Genomic DNA, 19,605 nt, shown 5'->3' on the forward strand with positions numbered 1-19,605 from the left:
GGAGGGGTAGAGGGAGAGAATCTTCAAGCAGACTCCTTTCTCAGCATGGATCTGGATCTGGGGCTCCATCCCACAACCCATGAGGTCATGACCTGAACCAAAAGCAAAAGTTAGACACTTAACCTACTGAGCCACCCATGTACCCCTCTTTCTCTTTATATTTATCTAGATGTGAGTATGTGTGCATGAATCTGTGAGTACACTTTATACTAACGATTTATTGTAAAAAGTTGAAGCTTCCACATGTAAACTTGTGTTCACAATCCAGGTCATTGAGATAAATTCTTAAAGATAAAGATAAAATAAAAACTATTGCTAGTCCCAGAAGTAAACAAGTACTATTATTATAAAACAACTACCATTGAAATGCTATACATACTGCCTGTAATTCCAGTTGTTCAATTATCTGCATGTACCAAGATATACTAAACCCCAAATACCTACAGGAGTACATTAAGATGCATTCTTAGAATTTTTTGTACATATTACAATGTAACCATGGAAAAATGAACAAATAAATCTTTAAGGCCATAAGCAGTGAATGAAAATCCGCAGTCCTCATACCTCTGTCAATATTGTATATTTTCTCATGTATGTTTGCTATCTTAATAGTCCATAAATAGAATGTAATTGTTTTTGAAGTTGCTTTTCTTTAGTTACAAGGGAATTTGACTATTTATTTGAAAAAAAAATTAGCATCCAATGTGTTTCTTTAGTGGATGACTTGCTAATGTCTCTTTCTGTGATTTGTTGGTGTGTCTGTCTTGTCCTCAGTGATTTGTGAGAACATTTTCATTAAGGATGTCATCTTTGTTATACCTGCTGCATTCTTCCAAGTTTGTCACATGACTTAATGTCATGCTAATGGCAGTTTCTGACACACGATATATATAGTTTCATTTTTGTTATTCTTAGGGAGTTTTTTTTTCAGCTTCAAATTCATAAAAGTATTTATTGGCATCTTACTTTACTATGGATGGTTTACTGTTATTTGCTTTTAACTCATTTTCTATATTTTGAAACATGGAGTGTCTTAACTATTTTTGCTTATTTTTTTCTAAGCAGCCTTTTAATATAGAACTACTATATGAATCATCCATTTTTCTCTGTGTGTAAGTGCTATCTTTATGGTACAATAAAAATAATATCCATTTTACAATTCTGTGTACTTAAGGGTACTTTCAGACATAAGAAGATATTCACTGATAGTCTCCCTTATCTATGAGAGATACATTCCAAAACCCCAATGGATGCCTGAAACCATGGATAGTACTAAACCCTATATACTATTTTATCCTATACATACGTATTTATGATAAAATTTAATATATAAATTAGGCACAGTCAGAAACTAATAATGATGGCTAATAATAAAATAGAACAGTTACAATAATATACTGTAATAAAAGTTAGGTGACTATGTGATCTCTATCAAAATATCTTATTGTACTATACTTACCCTCTTATGATAAAATGTCTATGTAATGAGGTAAAGAGAGGTGACTGATTTAGGCATTGTGACATAGCCTTACAGTAATACTGACCTAACAAAACATCAGAAGGATCACCTGCTTCTGGACCACTGTTGACCAGAGGTAACTGAAACTGTGGAAAGTAAAACCCTGGGTTAAGAGGCGTGGGGATTACTGTATTTCCTTCAGCTCATTGGTGATAGGGGGCACCTGGGTGGCTCAGTCAGCTAAGCATCTGACTAATGGTTTAGTTCCAGTCATGATCTCAGGGTCATGAGATGGAGCCCCATGTTGGGCTCTATGCTCAGTGGGGAGTCTGCTTGAGGATTTCTCTCTCTCTCCCTCTGCCCTTCCCCAGGCCCCACTCACTGTCTGTCTGTCTGTCTCTTTCTCCCAAATAAATAAATAAGCCTGAAAAAAAAACCCACAAGTGGATAAATAAACAAATTTGGCATCTTGACATACATGATGAGATAAGGCTGCTCACTGGTCTCAGACCACCTTAAATTACTAATAATTAAAAGGTACTTTCTAAATGATCTTGCACAGTGTGACTTTATCAATTAGGATATGTCTTGTCCAATATCTATCCATATATCCTGACATAACATACGAGATTTCTTTAACTCAGAATTTTATCAAAACAAGTGGAGAATGACTCAACATCTTGTGATGAATACTCCAGACAATTTGTTATAAAGATTCATGGGACAAACTGTAAAGGATTCAAAGTGGACTGAAATGTGTGTCTTTAGTTCCTTCTCATTAAAGAACTAATGATATTTCTTCAATACAGTGGCTAGAATCTTACTCCATCTGAATTTATTTCTTTTCTTGTTCCTCAGTTGAAGCTGGGAGAGAAGTTATTTCTGTCAGGACTCTTATTTAGAGTGTCAGGCAATTGTTTTCCTTCATGACCAAGCAACTATTTAGACAATTATGCATTGCTCTGTATATAAAAGTAGAGTGCAAGAGACTGCCTAGTTTGGGGCAGCAGTGGTTCACCTGTGTGATCAGCTACCCATGGGGTGGCAATCAGGGGCAGTAGGAGGATGGGTGGCCCTTCCTTTTTACAGAAGCAGCTACCTCTTGTTTGTTGCATTTAGGAAAAACCGGTAGCTTCGAACTGACATAGTTTGTATGTATGAGCCATCATGAGATGATATCCATCAGTCAACAACTTGCCTGACATTGTATATGCTACAATGCTAGTTTTTATTTTTTCTACTAAATACACCAGTTCTATTATTTAAATTCGAATAGTTGGCTTATGAAAATATAGCTTCTGCCAGAACCCAGAACTGCCCTAAACCATATCAAATGAACAATGAATCCTCAGGGGTCAGTATTGCTCTGTGTTCACTGACAGCTCACATTATTAAAGAAAATGTTTTTTTGTGCCTTTCTGTCAAATCAAAATGTTTCTCTAATATGTCAAGCAATTGCTTGTTTCGAATATCTGTCGGATTTGCCATTGCTGCTAGATTAAGGTCAAAGTTGACAACTGAGCAAGACATTGATAATACTTCCCAATAAGCAGAGGGTATGATCCTGACAGCATATTTTATGTTGGAACCTTAGTTCTTATTTGATTCTATTTAACCACTTAAATATTGTACCAAGTAGGAATATATCTGCTAAAAGTATAAAAAAGCAAGTTTGACATTTAACAGAGATTAAGTTCTTCAAACACAGTCTACGTACCATGTTTGTAATCTTGAGTGTCATTATGAATTCAAGCCAAGTGTCTAGAAATATTTAATCCATGTGCATCTAACAGAGAGGCAATAGTTCCCAAAGTATGTTTGTTGTAAGCACACATCTGTTGGTTGCACATGACTTGCTAATCCTATTTTAGGACTGATTATGTAAAAATACTTGCACCATATGTCATTATCCTGGAATATTTGTATAGGCAAGATCATTAAATTTTTCAGATGTCCTTTCTAAAAAAAAATAAGATACAATTGTTTGTAGAATTAAGAGCAATGTCGTTTTTTTAATATGCATAAGTTTTGATGAAGATAACATTTGTGGATTATATACTGATACATATACTCATTCAAATGAAACTTGTTCAAAGTCACCTCTAAGACACTACAATTGATTTTCTTGCAAATGTCATATGATAAGATTTAATAGCAAAAGGGAAATGTTTCACAAATTAAAGGATGAAATTCATTTTCAAGTACTTCAATATGTCTGTTGATTAAATTACTTTCAATAAGGTGACTTTATTTTGAAGGTCAAAAGATTTCCAGCACTGTAAGGAAGGGACTTTCCCAACCTCCCAAAAAAGGTAATTATAAAATGTCTCCATTTTTACTAGAAAAACTTAAAATCATTTGGGACCATAATATACTTTATTTTTTATTTTTATAGTATTTTCTCATATACTTATAAACAAGTTTCCAAAAACTTGAAAAGAGCTATTTTTCTTGACCTTATTTTTTAAGAAATAAAGATAAATGATATAACTAAAACTCCACCTCTATATTTGTTGAATACATTCATTTTATTTGTATCTGAGATAAAATATGTACTCTAAGTACAATCACAGTTCAAGATAAGTCCACAAAGGAACTCATCTACAATAGCTTCCCCCCTAAAACTTCCCAAAGGCTGCTTAGTTCACAATCATCCATAGTAGATAACAGTCCTATATTATGTTCTTTCACTTTGATCGAATACCAGGAGAATCTCTGAATTGCAAAGGACTGAGTAAGTAGAATTCTGTCAAAAGGAATATTCTGTTAGGTTGTGTATATTTGAAGTAACTCCAGTCAGAGCTGAGAGAGTTAAATTTTCTTATATTCTAAGAAATACCAACAGATAGTTTTAAGTTTTTGTTTTGCACTGTTCAAGTCTTGCACGCCTTCCCACATTTTATGGAAATTCAGAAGAAAAATGCAGTTGGATGATTTCACACTGCTTAATATATTCATTGTGGTCATTAATAAGCAAGAATATCTTTAGATGTAATTAGTGGGCACTTCTACACTAGGTTTTGCTTTAATTTAAAATACTTTAAAAGTTTAGTTTCTCTGATTTTACTCTATATTATAAACTTTTAGGAGAAAAAATTACTATTACCAGTGCATCATTAAAGCATCTCACATATTAAAACTATTTACAGATATTCATAGGTCATAACAACCAGAAATATTTGTACAGAGAAAAGCTCTTTTTTTGAGAGAAATGATATTAACAAATTAATTTATTATTTAAAAAGTGATTTTAAAATAAAGAATAAAAATTATTGAAAAGTTTATTATGATTAATAGCAAAGTCTTTCACTGTAATGATATTCATTACATTGGAAGAAATCAGTTTCTGAAAACTAATGATGGTCAATATGTCAGATAGATAGATAGATAGATAGATAGATAGATAGATAGATACCAAAGGAGACTAGAAGAAAACAAATTTTGAACGTTTTTTTTTTGGTCTCTTAACACAATGTAAAATTCACATAGCATAAAATTTATCATTTTAAAATTTATAATTCAGTGGCATTTAGTGCATTTACAGTATTGTACAGCCATGACTTCTCTCAAGTTTCAAATGATCACCCCTTCTTATCTCCTCCCACTGCCTGTCAACCTATAATATATTTTTTGTCTCTGGAGTTGCCTAGCCTGGATATTTCATATAAATAAAATCATGTAATATGACACCTTTTGTGTAAAGCTTCTTTCACTTAGCTTAATGTTTTTAAGGATTATCCAAGTTGCAGCACGTGTCAGTACTTCATTCCTTTTTGTGACTGAATACTTTTTCATTGTATTGTACACCACAATTTGTTTATCCATCCATCTATTGATGGATATCTAGAAGAACTGTTTGGCTGGTGAATAATGGATAATGCTGCTCTAAACATTTGTGTATGTGTATACTTACTTGTGTCTGTATGGTCAGAAGTTTTCATTGCTCATTGGTATACACCTAGGAATGGAGCTGCTGAGTTATATAGTAATTCTACATTTAGCTTTTTGAAGAATTGTCCATATGTCTTCCACAGTGGCTGAGCTATTTTGAATTCTCAACAGCAATATAAGAGTTCCTATTTCTCCATGTTCTTGTCAATATAGCTATTTTACACTGTTTTTATTATAGTCATTCAAGTCACTGTGAAGCAGTGTCTCATTGTGGTTTTGACTTGCAATTCTTTAATCACCAATGATGTTAAACATCATTTCATGTGTTTGTTGGCCATTTGGGTATCTTCTTTAGAAATATGTCTATTAAAAAAAAAGAAATATGTCTATTTAAGTTGTCTTTTTTAAAATTGAATTGTCTTTTTGTTGTTAAGCTGTAAAAGTATAAAACTTCTTTAATTTAAAGTTAGTATCTTTGTTAGTTATATGATTTTCAATTAGTTTTTTGCCATTCTGCAGGTTTTCTTTTCATTTTCTTGATAATTCCCAACCGGTTTTAATTTTTATGAAGTCCAATTTATCTGTATTTTTCTTTTGGTAACAAATTTAAGAATCCATTGACAAATCTGAGATCAAGAAGATTTACTCCTATATTTTCTTTCTAAGTGTTATAGTTGTAGCCCTTCTGTTTAGATCACTGATCAATTTTAATTAATTTTAAATATGAAATGGGGTTAAGAGCTCAATTTCATCCTTTTGTATTCTATCTCCCACTAAGTAGTCTTGGCACCTTCATGAAAAACCAATTGGCCATATATATTTGAGTTTGTTTCTGAACTCTCAATTCTATTCCATTGGTCAATATTTCTATCCTTATGCCATTATACACTGTTTTTATTATTGTAGCTTTGTAGTAAGTTTTAAAATCAGAAAATGTGTCTTCTAACTTTATCTTTTTCAATATTGTTTTGGCTATTTAATACCCCTTGTGATTCCATATGAATGAGTTACTTATTTGTACAAAAGAGATAATTGGTAGACATTGCCTGATATTCAAATAGAACCTTGAGGATAGGACCCATGTTGCTTTTCATTTGCATATTTTCATATTTTGAATTTCAAGGTTGTTGGTAATTCAGGCTGTGTCTATTCTAAAAATGTTTTCAGCAAAATCCAATTTAAGGGCACATTCTAAATAGTCTTCCTATTTTATTTTTAACTTATGGCTTTTTGATTATATTGTTGGGATTAAGATAGGACCCATATTTATTGTAAAAGTTTTTAAAAAAATAAAATAAAAGTTTAAAGACTTTGAGACAAATAGGTGGCTCAGTGGTTGAGCATCAGCCCTTGATTCAAGTCGTGATCCTGGGGTCCTGAGATTGAGTTCTGCCTCAGGGTCCTTGCAAGAACCATGCTTCTCCCTCTGCCTATGTCTCTGCCTTTTTGTATGTGTGTCTCTCATGAATAAATAAATAAAATCTTTTTTAAAAAGTTTAAAGACTTTCAAATAAACATTGGGCTAAAGTATATCTGATGAAGAATAGATGACATGTCAATGTTTTGGCCAGAAATTAGCACTGTCCTGGCTATTTATTATTATTATTATTATTATTAAAAAATACTTTTGGTTAAAAAATGCTAACCATTGTTTGAGCTTTCAGTGAGTCATAACATTTTTGCTGATAGAAGGTCTTTCATGTTGAGGACTGCTGACTGATCAGGACGGTGTTTCCTGAAGGTCAGAGTGGCTGTGGCAATTTTTTAAAATAAGACAATGATGAAGTTTGTCCCATCAATTCTGAATGCCACATCAAATGTGCAGGAATACTCCTTGGCCTATACCCTTTCAGGGAATTTCTTTGATTGGGTATGAAATTTCTTCCACAAATACCTAGATTGCTGGATCTATGAGGCAGTAAAGAACAAGAGTAAATTAAAAATATTCTTCCCATCCCCTTACCTTAGATTCACACCTTTAAAATGGTATGGAAAACCCATCTAACTACCAAATATGGGATAAAAACAGGTGATTTCATGTAAAGGTGAGATGGAAGAGAAAGTAGTCATAAATAAAGAAAAGGATTGGGATGGCTGGGTTGCTCAGTGGTTGAGAGTCTATCTTCAGCTCAGGACATGATCCTGGAGTTCTAGGATCGAGTCCCACACCGGGCTCCCCACCGGGAGCCTGCTTCTCCCTCTGCCTATGTCTCTGCCTCTCTCTCTGTATCTCTCCTGAATAAATTAATAAAATCTTTTTAAAAATGAAAGGATTGCAGTTTAGAATACTGTATCACTTTAAGAAATCAAACCAGATTCTTAAAGTTTATTTGAAAAAATAAGAACTTTTTGGAAAATGTTGCCACAATGAAGAAGAATAAACTATCATGTAAAAGAAACAATACAAAGAGAAAGAAGTTATACAACTATCTTCGTTTCTATCCAGACGTTCCCTGGATAGAAACGTCTCTCAGTCGTTCCTGAAGTTTGTGGCTACAGTGATCCTTGCAGAAAGAGAGGAAACACCTGGAAGCCTATATGTGGCCTCTCTTGCCTTCACTAAATATACCTTTTTCCTAATATAAGTATTAGTCAAATGAAAGTATGAATAAACAAAATGAAATTCAGGAAGATAATATGTCTAACATAAATTGCACTAAAATCCCTGCACAGAGATTTAACACTTGTTGTGACTCTATAATTATAAAACCAAATAAATATTACTTGAGGAAAAAAAGGCATCAGAAGGCAAAGATATGGTAAACTCAGAACATACAAGCCAAAGAACTCTCCTAAAGGAAGAATTAAAGGTAAAACAAACAACCAAAAAGCAAACAAACAAAAAATACAAGACAACAACAACACATTCCTGAAAAGTTACAAAAAGAGATACCACATCTCACCACTTGAAGAGAAAAGTCACAGTGGAAAGGGACAAAGTGATAAATTTCAGATATCCAATTAATAAAGCTGAGGGTGATATTAAGCACATTAATAGAAGCAAAATGGTTGTGCAATGGGGGAAAGTTAGAAAGGACAAAAACGGTCAATTGGGGACTTATTTTCCATATTATTATTAAGGTAAAATTAGGAAAAAAAGGTTATTTTGCAATGAAGTTGTGACTATCTGGCCCCATTCATGGCTCTTTTGTCTTCTTTAATCTGTAATACTTCCTGGGTCTTTCCTTGTCTTTATCATGTGGACACGTGGACAATTCCATTCAAGTGTATCTGATGTTGCCTCATGACTAGGTCCAGGCTGTGCACTTCTAGAAGGAGGACCACATGCTCAGGGTATCCTATCAGGAAGTACATCTCTCCCATTTCTGGTCACATTAGTTTTGACCTCTGTGGTTAAGGTGATAGCTGTTAGATCTCCCACTGTGAAGTAAGTAAGTTATCATTAACATGTACTGAGGGGTTAATATTTTGAAGCTATGTAGCTATGTTGTTCCTCATCCAACTTTTACCACCAGTTTTAGTATTTGTTAAGGTCCTGCCCTGAGTCAATTATGGCCCATGAAGGATGAAGAAGAATGAAGATTCAGTTACAAACCTTGGTTCTGAAAAAATAAAATGAAATAAAAGTTAAAAAAAAAAAAAAAAAAACCTTGGCTCTGAATACCCAAGACCCTGCTCCAGGAGGACCAGCTTGAAGAAGGGTGATGAAGGAAAGAGAAAGGAAAAAGGATAAAGCTAATATTAGTGCATATTGATTTTATAATAAAAATATAAATGTTTCTCAAATCATTTGTGATTATCTTGGGTATGTTCCTTCCAGAACCTACCATGCTCTACGTATTGTAGATTATTGTATTAGGCAGAAATTATGCATCGGAGAAGAGGACAGATTGTCGTCTGGCAGTGGAAGTAAGACAACTCACTTAAGTAAACGTAAACAGTGATTAAATGTGCCGTGGGAGAGGGAAGTTGTAAGGACTCTTATCTAATGATCACTGTTTTCCCCACAGTAGAAGTGACATTTATTTGCAGAACATGAGCTGGAGGAAGTTGGAATTTAAGCCTGCAAGGATAGTCTCTGCAGGCTGGACAGGTGCTGAGGGCCCAGTGGCTTGGTAAACTGGCTCTGAGAGGGAGATTTGTCTGCACCAATGCAAGGACAGGATGGGCAGGGGGAGGCGTGGAGCTATGACATCACAACGGGCTCAGCCATCCCAGCGGAGCTCTGGGGCCAGATGCTCGCCCCTTTAGAGTCTCTCGACTGGATGAGGGGCCCAGGCCTTTATCCATCTACCACTGGTCCATCATTGGAGAACAGCTGCCTCTGGGAAGGGAGTGTGACCCTTGGTCATGACAATTTTCTTCACAGAAGGATAATCACCTGGAGGGGCAGTGCAGCTCTAAGCTCCCAGATGTCCTCACAGCTGGTCACTGTAGTAAAGGGTGCTTAGTCCTGGAAGGGAGGAGGGGTGGGAGGGATGGGAGTAAAGCACAGCTACCGTTACACAAGAACCCAACACTCCTTAAGTGCAGCGGGATACACCAACAGAAGGGAAGGGCCTGCAGCAGGAGCACGGTGTACACAGATCACCGGAAGCAAGGCCTGTTTGTCATACCTTTGCAACTTCCACTGAGTTCTATGCTTCCCTTATGGTAATCTATGACAAAAGTAAACTTGGCTTTAAACACTTGTTTACAAAGTGCTGGCACCTGAATTTCTTGGTTGTTGTAAATTAATTTATCTGTGGAGAGGAGGGAAATATCTGAACGTTAAAATCACAGCTGAGGATGCTTTATAATACTCAGAGGAACATGCACGAGGAAAAACTGGTGCCAGAAGAATGGAATAATTACAATCTCCCTGTCGATTGGCTTTGGGAGTGAAATATCTTCTTCCTGTGTGATAAATAAATAAAATCTCAATATTTAAGGCCTCGTCAGAAACATCCAACTCTGAGCTACAGGAATTTCCATGCTGCCTGCAGGGTGATCGGTTGCCATTGAGGACCAGTGACTCTTAAATGATGAGATGAATTAAATAAGTGCTTACAGACTCTTCAATTCCTGATTAGACAATGAGACAAAGATTAAGATGATATTTTTAAAAAGGCATTTTACGGTTTCTATTTAGAAATCTTTGGGTGTTGAATCTGTGTTGACATTAAATACTACATCAATGTTTAAACTCATGACCATTCTTTCTCATTGCATTATATTTTGGAAAGAACATATTCTCATGTATTTTAATACATCTATACAGACAAAATAAACTGTAGTTTCAGTGTGTTTGGTGAACATTACCCACCGTCTAATTTTGGAGTTCTCAAAAAAATTTTTTAGTTGCAACGTTTTATTAATATTTTTTTAAATTGGCATAAAAATTCTATCTGTTGAGGCATAAGAGATTGGTTGATATATAAATATTTGCCTCCACAAGGAAGTGAAATTATTTTTTTTCCTTTTCAATTAGTTCTTTTTTTTTTTTTGTATATATTTTATTGGAGTTCTATTTGCCAACATATAGTATAACACCCAGTGCTCATCCCATCAAGTGCCCACATTGATGGTCTTTCTGACCTCTCCGACCATTAAAAATGACCAAAGATTCCAAAGAGCTTTTTTAGGTCATGTGAGTTTTAGTTATCATTACTTACTACGTATCAATCATTATTGGAAACAGAAACAGAAATTTTCTAAATATACCACTGAAAAATAGCAGCTATAAAATTATGTATCACCATAAAAACATATTTTTGAAGAAAAACAAACATTTTAAAAACAAAAGTGTACATACTGAGTACAATGGCATCGCTTTACATTTTTGCATTAAAAAAAAATAAACCTGGCTAAAGAGAAGTCAGCCATTTGAACTTCTACAGTCAATGATTTGCCAAATGGTGTTTTGGTTGAAGATATGAGGAAAATTTAGCCTCATACAGAAATAGGTTAAAAAGAGAGAATTTTTTAATTATCTTTTTTCTTATTTTCTTATTTTGAGATAATTATAGACTTACATGCACATACTGGAAGCAATGGGAGAGATCTTTTGTGTGCCCTTCACTTAGGTTCACCTGGGGGCAACATCTTCCAGAACCAGAGTCCAACATCGCAGCCCAGGATATTGGCTAGAATGCTGTCAGCATCTAGGTATCCAGTTGCCTCTCGTGTTGCCCTCTTCCAGCTGCACCACATCCCTCCTCCACACACACGGCAACCATTAGTCTCTTCTCCCTCTTGATGGCACATCATTTGCAGACTATTATATAATTGGAATGTCACCTCTTAGGATTGATATTTTCACTCAGAATAATTTTCTGGAGTTTCATCCAGGTTGTTGTGTGCATCAGTAGTTTGTTCCTTTTTATTGGTGAGTATTCTTTATAACGTGAATCACCATAATTTGCTTTGAAGGACATCTAGATTGTTTCCAATTGTTTTGTTTTTTTGTGTTAGTTTTGGTTTTTTGCTATTATAAACAAAATTTCTAGAAACATTAGTGCCCAGGTTTGTATGTCAACACAAATTTTCATTTCTCTGAGATTGGATCATATGGTACATGCATGTTTAGGTTTTTAGGAACTGTTTTCCAGAGTGGTTGCACCATTTTACCTTCCCAATGTAATATACAAGCAAAGGGTTTCTGTTAATGCTCATCAGCATTACCATTGTCACTATATTTTCCTGAGAAATATGTGGAAATACCTCATTGTGGGTTTAATTTACATTTACCAAGTGGCTAATGATGTCAAACATCCTTTCTTGTGCCTATCTGCCATCTCTACATCATTATCATTGACATGTCTGTTCATGTATTTTGCCTGTTTTCTAATTGGAATTTTTTTTTTACCACTGGGTTTAGAGAGAATATAAAATATTCTAAAGACTAACCCTCTGTTGGACATATAATTTGCAAATATTCTGCCCCCTTTGGTATTTGATTTTTGGTTTTTAGGTTTTTTTTCCCTCTAAACAGGGTTTTGATGGAGCAAAAGTTGTTAATTTTAATGAAATTCAACTTTCCAATTTTTCTTTTATGGATCATGTTTTGGTGTTAGGTGTAAGAATTGTACAGTATAGACATTTTTTTGTTTGAAAACTTTGTCTTATTTTTCCCCCTTTAAGTGTTGTATTTTTCTATTTTACACCTAAATCTATAATCCATTTTGAATTATTTTTTGTATAACAAGTTTATACACTAATACTTTTTGTATAATTTTATTTTGTATTGATTTAGGTTGAGATTTTTTTTTATCTTATTTTGTTTTGTTTTTTGCCAATGGATGTCCAGATACACAAGCACCATTTGTTGAGAAAGAAACTTGTGTCTGATGAATTGCTTTTGGACTTTTGTCAAACTAATTTTGTTATATTTTTGGGGGGTTATTCCTGGGTTCTCTATTCTGTATCTATATCTTTCTCTCTGTCAACATCACACATCACCTTGATTACTGTAACTATATAATACACTTTCAACGTGGGTAGACTGATTATTCCCACGTTACTTTTCTCAAAGTTGTTTTAGTTACTCTACTTCCTTTGTTTTTCCATATAAATTTCATAATAACCTTGTTTCCTCTTACAAACATTATTTCTGATGTTTGAGTAGAAATTTTGTTAAACCTGTACATCAACTTTTGGCAAATTGACATCTTTACTATATTACCCTTCCAATAAATGATTATAGAATGTCTATCCATTTATTTAAATCTTTTTTTAAACACAATCTTTCATCAATATTTTGTCATTTCTAACATACAACTTGAGTACAAGTTTTGTTAGATTTTACACCTATTACAGGTTTACACCATTGTAAAGAGCATTATGTTTTTGACCTCAAAACCCATGTGTTCACTGCTACTCTATAGAAGTATTGTTGGAAAAAAAAAAAAAAGAAGTATTGTTGATCTTGTATCCTGTGATCTTGCTGAACTCAATTATTAGTTCTGGGAGTAATTTTATAGATCCCTTGTATTTCCTATGTAGACAATCGTGTCATCAGCAAAGAAGGGCGGTTTTCTTTCTTCCTTTCCAAACAATATGACTTTTTTCTTGCCTTATTGTCCTAGCTAGAATTCCACTCTTGACATCTGTAAGCCCCTCTGGTACTAGCATGTTAGGGAGAATGAGTGAAGCCATCTGGAAGGGATGAAAGTCTCTTCTCCCCGCTGCCAGAGGCTTTGTTGTCTCTGTGAGGATGGAGACACAGTTTTGTCTGGGTTTTTGGCTAGAATAGAGCTATTAGTGTCTAAAAGTTTTCCCTTTCACTCTCCTTGGCTAGAGAGCAGGCTTCTGGGAGGCTTTATTGTCTGTGTCAGTTTCCACCGAACCCACCACCTAGAGACAAACAGGATAGCTAGGAACTCACTCTCATGCATTCCTTTTCTGAGGTCTCTGGTCAGTTGCAACCTTTCAGAATATTCTTAAATTTTATTTTACATAGAGCCCATGATTTTTATGGATACGTAGAAGAAAAGAATAAGGAAAATATATATCTATTCCATCTTCCTAGAAGTGGAAGGCTGAGTCAAAGACATCTTGAAGATGCTTTCCTAAGAATATATATTTTTAATTTTTCTCATTACTTTTTCTCAAAAATGAGACCAATTAAAATAATCTATTTGGAAAATACCTTAGTGATATTAGCTTATGTAAATCTGTGACAATGTAGAATGCTATTTGTTATCAGTATCTATTATAATATGTTTTTAGACCAAAGCATTTCAGCAAGTGCTTATCTAAAAAGTAGACATTTATAGAATGCAGTTCTCAGATAAATATTCTTCTTTAAACCATAAGAAAATGATTGATAGTTTGAATTTATCCAACAGATTCACATAAAACATTTATAGGTAAAATGCAGTTGGGTTTTAAAGCATAATAATCAAAATAGGATTTGGTCATTTGACAGTTTACATAAATCAATAATGGTTTTGAGGTTAGTTTTTTAGTCAATGCAACAAGATATATCTTGATTCTAACTCAGCAATACCATTGATACCTTATGATACAAACCTGGTGTTATCAGGAACTCATACTACTTTATGTTTTTTTATATTAAATTTCAGTTAGTTAAAATACAGTATAACATTAGTTTCAGGCATACAAAACAGTTGAGTCAACATTTCCATACAAACCCAGTGGTCTAAAAAAAAAAAAAAAAAAATACCCAGTGGTCTATCATAATCTCCATCACCTGTTTCACTTATCACTGTCTGAACCCATACCACTTTAAAAATCATTGCTAATATTACAACTTGTTCAACACATATACGTATTTTTTAATAAAATTATGATTTGGACAGTCTGGGTGTTTCAGCGGTTTAGCGCCACCTTCAGTCCAGGGACTGATCCTGGAGACCCGGGACGGAGTCCCACTTTGGGCTCCCTGCATGGAGGCTGCTTCTCCCTCTGCCTGTGCCTCTGCCTCTTTCTGTGTGTCTCTCATGAATAAATAAATAAAATATTTTTTAAATAAATAAAATAAAATAAAATAAAATAAAATAAAATAAAATAAAATAAAATAAAAAAGTAAAATAAAATAAAATAAAATAAAATAATAAAATAAAATAATAAAATAAAATAAAATAATGATTTGAGTGTGCCTGAAAATATGTGGAAATACCTCTTAGTGCAAAATAGAATGTTAATGTCAGTAAAAAGAGAGCAATATTAAACAAAATTCTCTGGGGAATATTTTTTTTTTAGACTTATTTATTTATTTGAGAGGGGTGGAAGGACAGAGGGAGTGAGAGAGAGAATCTCAAACAGACTCCCTGGTAAGTGAGAAGCCCAATGTGAGGCTGGATTCCAGGACCCTGAGATCCTGGTCTGAGCCAAAACCAAGAGTCAGAAGATCAACTGACTGTGCCACCCAGGTGCCTCTCTGAATAAAAAATATAGAGATATTTTATCTCTGATTGCAATTTGAATTAATTTTGAGATATAATCCTTCTGACATGTCTAGCTTTACCCTGAAGTAATCAAATATTATTATTATTATTCCAAACCTTTGAATTCCACCTCTCATTTTTCAGTTCTTTCCACATTTCAAATGGCAAAGCAAATTTCTTTCCAGGACTCTTTCCTTGCCTAGGTTTGCCCAAGAGGAAAGAGGAAGGCTGTAATGATGAATAGAAGCCACTATTCCTACACTGTAATTATAAAAGTCTCTGTGTTATGTTCACATAAAGAGGAGAACTTTTCAAATGTGTCCCAAGGGAACATTAAAAATGGAGTGTAGGACAAGGCAAGAGCTCCAAAGAAAAAGAGAGAAAGGGAGAGAGAAAGCAGAGGTGAGGTGACACGAGCAGAGAGCAGAGAAGAAGCAGAAGAGTGGGCACTCACATTCACAGGCCCAGGGTGGCCATTTACACCCCACAAGAACAGGTGTGCAGCAAACTTTTCTCTTCAGGTAACTTACTCCCTGGAATCTTATTAGAACACATTGTTACCCTAGTTATAATCATCTCCCATACTCCCCTGGAGAACCAACTTCTGGCCAGGCACCTCAAAGGACTCCATGCTCCTGCTCAGATCTCCATGCTCTGCCAAGAGACAGGGCCTCTAACTCTGAGGGGCCATGGAAAAAATTGAGTACAAGTCAGATGGTTCATGTCTTCATTGGGAAAAACATTACACTGTTATTTTCCCTAATGTCTGAAAAGGCTGATTAGGGAAACTGAATTTTCCCTAAGGAGTCCCATGCCATTCCCTGCTCCCCATACCCGAATTCCACAGTCAGTGGAGACCACCTCATCCAGTAGGAGGAGGAGCACACAATCAAAACTACTATAGAAAAATGAGGCTATAGGTCAGGATTTTCCTGTTTGGCGGATTTTTTTTTTTTCCCTAACTGCTCAGTTTTCCTAATGAAAGTAGGTTTTAAGAACAATAATAACAAGGTCTGTCTATGTTTCTCACATTCTGAAACACAATAACAACATTGTAGGAATTAAGCAGAACGTAGGAAAATACAGTGCTACTACCCTTTGTTCTATTCATAGCTCAGCAGCCTAATTTCTAATCCACTCAAAGAAGAGGCAGCCATTCAACAATTTAGGAGTATTTCCCCTTCCAACAACTGGTTCACCAGAAAGGGAAACTGGTGGTAATTTATTCCATCCCAACATGTGTAGTCTATACATTAAGAGGTGGAGACTATATGCGTATTAGGTATAGAATTTCATATCCTGCATTTTTTAGAAAAACCAGAGTCCCTCTTATTTTTAGTATGTGGGTTTTATTTCTTATCAGTGAACTAGGTGACCGGGAGATTTTATCTTGAAGTTGAGCAGTGCTACAGTCTATTACAGTGACAGAATTGGGACGAACTTGTGACAACCTGAAACAAAAGACAGAGGGTTGAACATCTACAGGTACATAGCCCCTGTTCTCTCTGAGTTCCATGGAAAGATGCTTGCTCACAGCACCTCTGAATGTACTTTGGGTCTATACTCCATCAGAAGGACACGTGGCCCCTGTTGCTTCCTCCTTTTGGAGGGGCAAGCCTGATGGTGGCCCACAGAGATATGAGACACTCTGGGCTCAGGGAGAAAATTGTAGATTTTAGGTGCCTCCTACTGGTGTAGGAAGCTCTAGGAAGGGGGGCCTGTCCTACTCATTTCTCTTTTCAGGTAACTCATCAAACTCCACTTCTCAAAGTCCATCCCCTGACCTCAGGGGCTCCTTAAATATAATCCCGTCTTCAGAACTACAAATGTATTGACCTTCTCTTATTTAAACTAGGAAGAAACTGGGTGATTGGCCTCATCCCACTTCTATTTTCTGGATGAACCAAGCAGGTTCTAACTGGATTTGCACCTGGGAATGCAATCACCAATGTGGGATGGTGAGCAGTCTAGACCCAGGCAGCTCCTACTAGGAATGATCACACAACTGGCTCCACCTGGTGGGAAGGTGGATGGCTAAAGGCAGGACAAAATGAATGAGCTCAGTCCGGCTGGAAAGGCACATCAGTCCTTTTTTCCTCCCCTCGGGAGTCTGTAGTCCATGCTGAGGTATCCTAGCCCCAATCCCCACCAATTCCACAATAATCCAAGTCAGTGCTCTACCATGTGGGGCCAGATAGGAGCAGAGGTCATGGCATGTGACTGGAGCACTTTCATCCATGCCAGAACTCTAGAGAATCCATGTGAGTTTGAAAAGAAGACACTTAACAGGAGTTAGAGGACATTATCCCTGTCCCAGGGACCCTTCCCCCATTCTCATCTACAACCCCATGGACACAAGAGCTCTATTAAGGCAAAGGGGCCAGAGGTCTAATGGGCCCAAAACCAAAACCGTATAGTCCAAAATCTCTAGAAATGGGGCACAGGTCTGACCTGAGTGTTTCTTTTCAGTGACAGCACAGCAGATGTCATCTTTGGAATATGGGAACGATTCCTGTTTGCTGGAAGAAAAGAGGAACTGGCTAGTCCCTGATGGGACTCCTCAGTGATCTTTTGGTTGATCCCCCCTTTCCCACCCTTGTGCCTCTCATGGCCCTTTATTTAGCTTCTGGGCACGTGACCCCTAGTGAGCACAGTTGGTGATTCACATCTGTAACAGCTTGCCAGGGTTGTATTCCCTCAGAGAATCTGGTTATTGGCACCCCGCTTCCATTCCAGACTGACCTCTGGGTTAGCAGCAGTCAGAGTTTGAATACGAATTCCCCAGTTCAGGTCACTGGTCTCCCTACTTTTCCCACCAGGCTTTGTGTCTGGTCCACAGCGCTGGGCAGGCAGGTCAGGACGGCCAAGCTCTGGGCACTCTAGGAAAACTCTCAGGAGGAAACCGGAGGTCAACTACTCTATGGGAGCTTTTGCTTTTTGAGCAAAATTTGAGCTTTTGCTTTTTCTCTGCTTTTCCCAGATCCTTACCACACAGGAAGCTGCAATCTTATCACTCTGGGTTCCCCCTTTTACAATAAATCCAATGCTCTGGGATTTCTGTGAACCATTAACTCAGGAATGTGGAGGCTCCACAGTGGGTCCTCAGAGCCAGGTGGTCACCAATGACCCACCCATCCATTCTCAGCTATAGTGACCATGGACTGAGCCTCCATGGTATCCTTCCATAGCCCCCAGGGGTGCTGCTCCATAGTCCTCGGATACCCATCAGGACTGTGTTATCAAGCCTACATTCAGCACTACTCCATCCAGAAAATGACTCAGAAAAACACTAACACCATCATTTGATACAGCCTAGCATTCCCAGATAAAAGAACTGATGCAGGGATCCAGCTTCCTGTGGAAAGGAACCCATGAAAGGATACATACAGTCCATAATGGGGCTCTAGGCATTGTGTTGCTGTGCTGCAGCAGACAGACCTCAGACATGTAGGTCAAATGCTGTCCTCTACATAGGACACACATGGGAAGAAACATACATGGATGAAATAAACAGGTAGGTCTGAGGCATTGAGCACTCTGAGCTTAGATGTCACCACAATAGGAGTGTTACGTTAAGTTGGGTGCTCCCAGAAGCAGACTCTTTAGACAAAGATTTAAACCTAAGTAGTTTCTTTGGGAACTAAAGGACAGTGATCAAGTATAAATAACATGGCTATCCCTAAACCCTTGCACATCTGTACAAACATGACACAACTATCACCAAAAGATGGAGCATATATTTGTTCCCTTTGATTTGGGGCTGGTTCTGTTTTCTTGGATTCACCAGTATAAAATGGTAAAGGTGGCATACTGAGACTTCTAAGCCCACACTTTAAGAGGCAGCTTCCGTTTTCAACCCATGAGTATCCAGTGAAGACGCTTAGGTTAGATGACTCTATGATGAGAGATCATGAGCCCAGCTGTTCTGAGCCGTCCCAGCTGAGGCAACAGACTTGCGACTGAAGACAGTTGGGTAGCGTAGTACCAGCTGAGCTCTCAGCTGAAGACAGCTGTATTAGTGAGCCCAACTGGTACCGCTTATCACAGAAAAACTGCCCAGCTGAGCCCAGAAAATACAGAGATGTAAGAAATTGCTTGAAGCTATTACTTTTGGGGATTGTTTGTTACATAACAGGAGTTAACTAATACAGGAAGTGACGTCAGACAGTACAAATGGGAGAGTGGGGAATTGGAACTGGGAAGGGAAAGAAGCCAAAGACTGTGCATTGATGAACACATTCTTTGTATGCACCTGGGGCTCTGCTTTGTTGGGGACCTCAGGCAGCAGCATTAAGCATGCCTCTGTAGTATTCCGCCTGTTACGATAGAGAACTGGAGTTATTTGGTCATTGGTTGGATATCTTAACCTGGAGATTAATTCCCCAGTATATTGGCTGTCACAGC

General features: G+C 36.6%; 1 long non-coding RNA gene across 1 annotated transcript in view; it reads left to right on the forward strand.

The window, feature by feature from the left end:
- Positions 1-1,548: 1,548 nt before the first annotated feature.
- LOC112661309 (uncharacterized) overlaps positions 1,549-19,605 on the forward strand; it is a 29,738-nt gene continuing 11,681 nt past the window's right edge. Inside the window, exon 1 of the long non-coding RNA XR_003137594.2 lies at positions 1,549-1,595. This is a non-coding gene — a long non-coding RNA (uncharacterized LOC112661309). The remainder of the gene's footprint in view (positions 1,596-19,605) is intronic.

The sequence above is a fragment of the Canis lupus genome, chromosome 18 (genome assembly GCF_003254725.2).
Source record: "Canis lupus dingo isolate Sandy chromosome 18, ASM325472v2, whole genome shotgun sequence".
NCBI classification, from domain to species: Eukaryota; Metazoa; Chordata; class Mammalia; order Carnivora; family Canidae; genus Canis; species Canis lupus.